The sequence below is a fragment of the Petaurus breviceps genome, unplaced genomic scaffold (genome assembly GCF_028583685.1).
Source record: "Petaurus breviceps papuanus isolate PSGF00001 unplaced genomic scaffold, PetGlider_PUasm1.0 189, whole genome shotgun sequence".
NCBI classification, from domain to species: Eukaryota; Metazoa; Chordata; class Mammalia; order Diprotodontia; family Petauridae; genus Petaurus; species Petaurus breviceps.
Window position 1 is genome coordinate 29,658,398 of NW_027185809.1, and position 9,359 is coordinate 29,667,756.

Consider the following 9,359-nt stretch of genomic DNA (forward strand, 5'->3'; position numbering starts at 1 on the left):
GGCCCAGCAAGCAAGCTGTGCCCTGAGCTTGGCATAACAACAATCCTTTGTGCTCACCTTCTGGAACTGATGGTCTCTGAGCTTGGGCAATCCCAGCTATGAAGCCCTGGTATGAATGGACTTTTTGTCACTGGCCAACCTTGTCTCACTGTTGCTGTTGTGCCCCATTACTATTGCTAAAGTACACTCTTTGACTCTTTGTCTAAACACATGTATATAAATCAAGGTTCAGCCCTACTGGCTCAGGTCCCTCCACTAGGGGCAGGGCCCTGGCACATGTGTCCTTGCTTCCAAGCCATTTCCCTCACTTTGAAATTAAACTTCTGTTTGATTCCTGACTGTCCTGTCTCTAGCCTGCTCTGTTCAGTTCTGGCCATCCATGGATTAGAGGCCAGCTTAGTACAGTTGCTAACCTCAATCTCCTGACATGGTGTTGGTTCCTTTTTAAGAAATAACTCTGGGAAATAAAAAAAAATAACTCTGGGGTTTTGGTTTGTTTGTTTTTAACTTGGTTCCATTAGTCCTTAGAAGTTTGGGGGAGTAATTTCTAAAGTCAGAGAAAGAAAATGCAGTATTAGTGGTTGTAAGGACCTGCAGATCATAGTTTTTTCAATTTCCCATACATTTGGCCTTTTAAAGATCTTCTTTGATGCTTATTAGAAGATCTGAGCTATGAGGCTTCAAGTAATAAGCTTTTCTAAAGAGCAATAATGTGAGTGTGTTTGGGAGAACATTAAGGGATCCAGAGTGCCCTAAGCAGTTGTGGTATATAACTGATGGAACTCACTTCTTCTGTAAAGTCCCTCAGCATCTTCCTTTAGAAACAGTAGTTTAACTTTATAGCCAGGTGTAATGGAAATGCAAATTTAAAGATCTTCCCTGCCCCTAGGCTAAAGTGCACCTGAAGCCTGGGGTGGGAGGCTTGTTTTTCAGTAGATACTTTTTGATTGGCCAGTGGGTCAATAAGGTTGTTACATTCTCTGAGCCAGAAGAAGGCTATATAAGCCCTGATGTGAGGCTTTGTTTTGGGGGCTCACTTTGAGAAGTGTTCTGTGATTTGATCTGTATTCTGGGAAGTCGTTGTCCAGGGCCCCCCCGGGCTTTGAAAAACCCAGATCTGATTTGGTATGGATGTAATGGTTGGACAGTTTGGAAATCTGTCTACTTGATCTGTTTCTGTCTTGATAATTCTGCCTGTATACTTTGAAGTTTGGGGTGCTGACCTTTTTGCCCTGAACAAGGTAAACGATATATGGTCTGACTGATTAAAGTAAGCTTGTTAACCCATTTTGAGTTGCTTTCCTTTAACAATGCAGATCCAAGAACCTGTGAGCAGCCACCCTAGGGACTCCAGGGTGCTTGCTGCTACACCAGGGTAGAGGTGGGAAAATCTCTTGAAGTTTTGAAGCCAGATGAGAAAGGACAAGAAATAAATGAAATTTGGTGAAATACAGTTAAAATAAAGATGGATAAAAGCACTTGTTAAGTACCTACTATGTCCTAGACTCTGTGCTGAGTTCTGGGGATACAAAAAACAAAACTAAATAATGCATTATTAGCAGTCCTTACACATGAAGAAGAAAATCATCTACATCTTGCATGTTAAAAATCACATTAATAGGGGTGGCTAGGTGGCAAAGTGAATAGAGCACCGGCCCTAGAGTCAAGAGGACCTGAGTTCAAATCCGGCCTCGGACACTTAACACTTACTAGTTGTGTGACTTTGGGCAAGTCACAACCCCAATTGCCCTCCAAAAAGCAAAAAAAAATTTTTTTTAAATCACATTAATATACAGTTTATGAAATGACTTACCTGGAGAAAAAGTGGATCCTCCCTCCCTCATTGGAGATTTTGAAGCAGAGGCTGCTATGCTCTAATGGAGATTCCTTTTGTGTATGGCTCGGAGGGGATAGTTCCTGAAAGCTTCTCTGGAGTCCTGCCTGGACATAATTAACCCATTCAGCTCTGAACTCCTTGGCACCTTGGATTCTCATCTTGCCATCTCCCACCCTCCTGTGGCGGCGGCTGCTGCAGCTGCTCCTCCTCCACCCACTAAATCAGTCCTTGGCAGGCCATCTCCAGGATGAATTAACTTCTTTTCTTCACTGTGGCCATTTTCTGCTTTGCTGCTTAGAGTAGCCAAGAGTCTTCCTCTCTATGATTACCGTCCATCTATTCTGTATCTTATATGGACCAATACTGTTCCCATTTTACACATGAGAGCAAGAGAAGTTAAGGTACTTATCTAGGGCCATACTGTTAATAAGGGTCTGAACTGAATTTGAATTCCATTCTTCCTGACTCCAAGTTTAGCTCTCTATACATTGTGTCACTTAGGTGCCTAAAAAACTGCCTCATTTTCAGATGGCTACTGAATTCTTTAGCAAAAGGGAACAATAGAAATATAAGCTTGCTCTTGAGGACAAAAAAAAATCCTATTATCTTAATCTAAACTAGACAGCTGGGTGGCATATTGGATAGAACAGAGGACTTGTATTTAGGAAGATCTGGATTCAAATTGTCAACATTGTCTTACCAAGAACTCCAAATGGCCATCAGTGAAATTCAGGAAAAAAGTTTTTATTTTACATCATTTTGGATGGGTTACCCTAGTAAAAGTCACACCCTTTCAGACAATTACAAAACCTTCTATTCCATATCCTGATTTGCATTTCCTTCCACTCTTCCCCATTGGCTGGGTATTTCAGGGTTTCCATTCTATCCAAAAATGCCTAAAAACCCACCCCCGTGGAGGGTGTCTGCCCATGCTTTCATTTTACATTTCAAGGCTGCCCTCCCCATCCTCATTCTCTTTTTGCCTTATTTACTAAAAGAATGACAAGCCATAAATACTTTTTAGTCTTCATCACTCTGATTTTATGATCTCCATAGCATGAGAAAGGAATTTTCTCAATTGCTAAGAGAGTTGACATATGTGTGAGTTGAATATTCAAGCCAGGATATTCATAAGAAAAGTTCCATCATCTCAGATAGTGTCTCGTTCTTAGTGAGCTTCACCTGGCCTAGCCGTTTTCTTTTGTCACGAGAAAAAGACCTCAGAGAACAAAGAGAATGGATTCTGAACTACCTCCCTTGCCACAATTTTTATTTCCTGAAGTAACTAATAAGAAGGAGACTTTCTGACAAATATGACTCCTTAGGTTTTGCAAATTATGTATCACATGATTTCTGTGGAAACAAAATTCAGTCATCTGTTACAATCCCTCCTCTTTTTATATCCAAAGTTTTGTTTCCACATCTATCTTACATTTAATTAATACTTCCTCACTCTTTTTCTCATATGAATTATTCTCATCCATCTCCCCTTTAAGTAAGTATAGATTAACAAATATGGGAAGAGGGGGAAGGGGGAAAGGTTAACCGATGTATTGACAAATCAAAAGGGACAGTCCCCTTAGGAAGTACAGATATAGAGACCCAAAAGAAAAAAGTGCACAATCAGTTGTCCATTTAAGATTCAGAAGTCTCATTTCATACAGCTGCCTAGGGGAGTAGGGGTGGGGAACATCATCTTGTTTGTGATGAAAAATCTCATCCAAATTTTAATCAAGAATGCAGAGATCTCTTAGGATAAGAACAGGAATTTATTCTCTTTCCTGGTAGAAGAGGGTGGTCTTCCCCATGACTGATCATGAGGAAGAGGCATGCTACAAAAGTCAGAACAAGAATTTATACCCTAATGTAATCAAACCCCTTCCCTGGCTATCCCTTCTCCCATTGGCTGAGAGGTGGGCTCAAGTCTTATCAAAAAAATCTTCCCCAATGGCAAACAATAGAGGAGCCTGCCACTATGGCTTACAAAGAACAAAGTTGCTGATTGACAGCAAGGGAAAGGGGGTGGGGGAGAGGATCCCAAAGCAATGGGGGAGGAATGAGGTCTGGCTGTCCCTGACTCCCACTGGCCCTGGGAGGAAGGACCCACAGAGGCAGGAAATCAGAAAGCCTACAGAAAGGGCTTGTTGCTGATTAACAGCAGAAGTGAAGGGGTTGGGGAGGGGAGAGGGAAGTTCTTGAGAAGTTTTCGCTTTCCCCCCAAGACAATCTGATGGATTTTTCTGGCCTGGGTGTTATTCAAGAGTTCTCCAGGCTCAGATTCAATCTAGCTGAGATTCAGTCTGGCCCTCTTGTCAGTACAAGTGTCACAAATGCTTAGGCTGTTTAAGGAGTCTACCCAATAAAGGGGCAGCCAGGTAGCACAGTGAGTAAGAGCACTGGTCCCAGAGTCAGGATGACCTGGGATCGAATCTTGGCTCAGATACTTAGCATCACACCCAGAAATAACTGGCCGTGTAACCTTGAGCAAGTTACTTAAATTGCTTAAAAAAAAAAAGTCTACCCAATATGGTGAATCTTTAATAAACTTTGTTTTACAAAAAAAAAAAATGAAAAGTGGGTGGCTAGTGGCTCAGTGAATAGAGCACTGGCCCTAGAGTCAGGAGGACCTGAGTTCAAATCTAGCCTCAGACATGGAACACAAAACTAACCGTGTGACCTTGGGCAAGTCACTTAACCATAATTGCCCTACCTTCCCCTCTGCAAGAAACAAAAACCAAACTTTGTTTTTCTTTGACTTAAAGAAAATTTGACTTGAATTAATTTGGTAGGACCCAGCATGTTGGTATTTTGGTGATCTGAGTACCCCTTAGCCTAAACCTAAACATATGGTTCCCTTACTGGGAAACACTGCTTATCTCAAGTTCTCCAGCCTAGACTGGAAGGTATGTAAGCCTCTCCCTCTCTCAATCCCCTTCTTGCCCTCCAGGCACCTTGGAGGTGCTTTTCAGGCCTGACCTTAGGTCAGACAGCTAGGAGGCTGGTTCATACTCAGCCTGACACTTTTAGGTTCTCAGTCCAGTGGTTATGTGGGAGGTCATGGACCTGGGCACAGCTTCTGAAACATGAAGGACAAGGACAGATGCCCCATCCAGAAGTGTATGTCGATTCAATTCTCTCAGCACTAGGAAATTGGGAAAACTTATGGTACCTTTTTGTGTTGTTGTTTTTTTTATCCTGTTTTATTTTGTTTGTTTCTTGAGGATTAATCCTAGATTACCCTTTATGGAGGAAGGGACTTCTAGCCCCCATGCCTGTAAGGGGTCAGTTCTTTTCAGTTCCCAAAATTTCTCCTTTGGGTTTTCTTTTATAAAATTAGGAAAAATTTAGTTTCTCTATAGAACTTAAAAAAGGAAATGCTAGCTTTTTTCTGGCAACTCACTTTGACCTCAGTGTTACCTAGAGGACCACAAATCATAGCCCATTTTGGGGATTTTACAATTCAAGACAAAATTTCCCCCTGGAACAGCTGCTGTTCCCATTAATGACCCAGGATGAGACTATCCAAAGAGTAGGGATGGGGAAAGAGAGATGACATGGTAATTGGCCTTTTAGAAGGCCTAAGAACTGCATTTCCAAAGCAAAGAAATTTTCAGAAAATTAGGGAAATTGCTGAGGGAGAAAAGGAAAACCCTGCCCTTTTCCAAGACTGGCTGGTAGAAGCCATTAAGAAATATACAAATTTAGATCCTGACTCTATAGAAGGGGCAGCAGTCCTTAGCATGTATTTTATTCATCAGTCTGTACCAGATATTAGGAGGAAACTGCAAAAATTGGCAATGGGACCCCACACACCTCAGACCCAATTATTGATCTTTGGAGTCTTTAACAACGGAGACCTAGTTACAGCAGAGGAAAGAGAACTAAAGGAATGAGCTAGAGACAGAGAACATGCTCAATTCTTGGCTGCTGCCATGGCCAGGAAAAAGCCTGAGGGTGCTTCTGACAACTCGGGCAGTGGGGAAACCTGCTTTGGATGCCACAAGGAAGGACACTGGTCCAAGGAGTGCCCTTCCAAAACACTCCCTCCCCCAGAGGGAGCCTCAGGAGCCTATGTCTCCAGGACTGTGTCCAACACATGACCAGGAGGGACATTGGAGGAAGAGTGGTGGAGCTGTCTATCAGCATCCTGTCCTTCAGTCGGTTCTCAAGACTGGGAATGAGGGGGAAGCCTGGGCCTTGGCAGTGCTCCCACTTCCTCCATCTCTCTCACCAAGCCCTGGGCAAAAATCAAAGCTGAAGGCAAGGTTACCTACTTTATCATGGCTACATTCTCTATTTTAATCAATTACTCTGGCTCTACCCACTCCTTGATCCATCGGGTCCTGGGCATCCAATGGGAAACTGAGGGATATCTCAAGACATACACTTTCCCCTGCCTATTTGAGAATCTGTTGTTTGGACTCCACACAGCTCCCACTTCAAACACCTCCAATATCTGTAAAATATGACTAAACATATTTTAGAGCTACAGAACCACAAAGTGACAGAGAGAAACAAATCTCCTGCTGAAGGCAGCCTGGAAGGCCAACAGGAAGGGTCTATCTCACCAAGCTGAGAGCCAAGTACAGTCCCATGTGAACTGCTTGAGACCAGATCCAGGGAGGTCCTGACCCACAGCACAGACTGGCTGAAGCAGACATCAGGAGAGTGAATCACCAGCAGTTGTGACAGTCTCCAGACTTCTCAACCCATAAATGCCAAAGAGAAAGTAAAAGGTCAATGAGGAACTCTGTTGCAACTGGGTGATGGAAGGGCATGGTCTGGCCCCTGTCCCTGGGGCAAGAGGTGAAGGAGATGCAGTGGCTGCAACTGCTGCCGCAGAGCTGCCTCCAGAGCTCCTGGCCTGCAGATCTAGGGGAAACAAGTGGCCATTAAGAGGGTAATCACTCTTGCTTTGACCTGCTTGGATCTTGACTGCAGTCTTGGGGGTTGTTCCTGGGGTGTGTGGCCAGTGTGCCAGAGCTTGGGGTGTTTGTAGAGAGGGCTCCCTCCTCATAGCTCTGACAACATCTGTGAAAACCCCAGCAATTTGGGACATAGCTCTCTGCATTCTGGAAGCAGAATTCTACCATGGACAAGAGCTCAAAAGTCAAGTAATTGGCTGTCAAGATGACAAGCAGAGGAAGTGCAATCAGACCATAGAATCCTTTTTTGGGGACAAAAAAGATCAAAACATGGAACAAGAAGAAGTCAACGAAGTCAAAACTCTTGCATCAAAAGCTTCCAAGAAGGGGCTGCTAGGTGACGCAGTGAATAGAGCACTGACCCTGGAGTCAGGAGGACTTGAGTTCAAATTTGGCCTCAGATGCTTGACACACTTACTAGCCATATAACTTTGGGCAAATCACTTAACCCCAATTGCCCTCAAAAAAAAAAAAGCTTCCAAGAAAAATATGATCTGGTTACAGGCCATGGAGGAGCTCAAGAAGGATTTTGAAAATCAAGTAAGAGAAGTGGAAGAAAAATTGGAAAGAGAAATGAGAATGATGCAAGAAAATCATGAAAAGCAAGTCAACAGCCTGCTAAAGAAGACCCCCAAAAAATGCTGAAGAAAATAACACCTTAAAAAATAGACTAACTCAAATGTCAAAAGAGGTACAAAAAGCCAATGAGAAGAATGATTTAAAAAGTCAAATTGCCCAGATGGAAAAGGAATTTCAAAAACTCACTGAAGAGAATCATTCCTTCAAATTTAGATTAGAGGAAATGGAAGCTAATGAATTTATGAGAAATCAAGTTACTATAAAACAGATCCAAACAAATGAAAAAATAGAAGGCAATGTGAAATATCTCATTGGAAAAATCACTGACCTAGAAAATAGATCCAGAGATAATTTAAAAATTATTGGACTACCTGAAAGCCATGATAAAAAAAAAGAGACTAGAAATCATCCTTTGGGGCAGCTAGGTGGTGTCAGGAGGACCTAAGTTCAAATCCTGCCTCAGGACACTTAATACAAAAACTAGACATGTGATCTTGGGCAAGTCACTTAACCCCAATTGTCCTCCAAAAAGCAAAAAAGAAAGAAAGAAAGAAATCATCCTTCAAGAAATTCTCAAGGAAAATTGCCTGGATATTCTAGAACCAGAGGGCAAAATAGAAATTGAAAAAATTCACTGATTGCCTCTTGAAAAAGATCCCAAAAAAGAAAACTCCTAGGATTATCATAGCCAAATTCCAGAGTTCCCAGGTCAAGGAGAATCTGTTGTTTGAACTCTCCTTCCTTATGCTCTCCTCTTGCCCTGAGCCCTTGTTGGGAAGGGACCTAATGGTGAAATTGGAAAGGCAGCTTTCTCTAGTTAAGCCTCCCATTTCCCTTTTTCCTCTGTTCATCAGACCACCTCATGTTTCCCTGGAAGTGTGGGAGATAGGTGAGCCAATTGTTTGGGATCAGGGAATTCCTGGGTAAGCTACTTCTGCCACCCCAGCTGTCATTTGTCTCCAAGATCCTAAAGTGTTCCCCCATTGATGTCAGTATCCAATTAAGCCCCAGGCCTGGGAGGAATTAATTAATTAATTACTTGCTACCCGAGGTCCTGACTCACTCCCTGTAGAGTGGGATCCGACCCAGTGTAGCAGCAAGCACCCCAAGCGCGTCCTCAGGGTTTGCTGCCCATACAGGTTCTTGGATCTGCTTTGTTAAAGGAAAGCAACTCAAAATGGGTTAAACAAGCTTACTTTAATCAGTCAGACATATATCGTTTACCTTGTTCAGGAGAAAAGGTCAGCACCCTGAACCTCAAAGTATACAGGCATAATTATCAAGACAGAAACATCAAGTAGACAGATTTCCAAACTGTCCAACCATTACATCCATACCCAGTCAACATCTGGGTTTCCACATTCTGGGTTTTTCAAAGCCGGGGGACTCTCAACAACGGCTTCCCAGAATTCAGATCAAATCACAGAACACTTCTCAAAGTGAGTCCCAAAACAAAGCTACACATCAGGGCTTATATAGCCTTCTCCTGGCTCAGAGAATGTAACAACCTTATTGACCCACTGGCCAGTCAAAAAGTATCTACTGAAAAACAAGCCTCCCACCCCAGGCTCCAGGTGCACGTTAGCCTAGGGGCAGGGAAGATCTTTAAATCTGCATTTCCATTACACCCAGCTAAAGCTTTTGAGACTTTGAAAAGTAAGTTGATTACCATTAATCTAGATTACCACCCAATCCTGTTTGGTCCTTGTTTGCTTAACCTCCTTGCCAGGGTTGCCTCCTCCAGAGTCCAAGCTATCAATTTCCAGATGACTACTCAAGCTATGTACCAACCTCTGACTGAATCCAGGGTCTCCAGCCATCTAGACCTGGCTTTAGCCAGATTCCAAAGTCTGACACCTTGAACACAGGACCCAGAGAGGCAGGGACAGCTCTTCACCCCTTGCTAGCAGGAACCAGTTTCAGAAGCCAAGACCTTCATCCCTTATGCCCAAAGAATTTGGGTCCCATTTGTTTGAGGGAAAATGATGGGGTATAGGCTCTGGGAACCCCCTCCAACT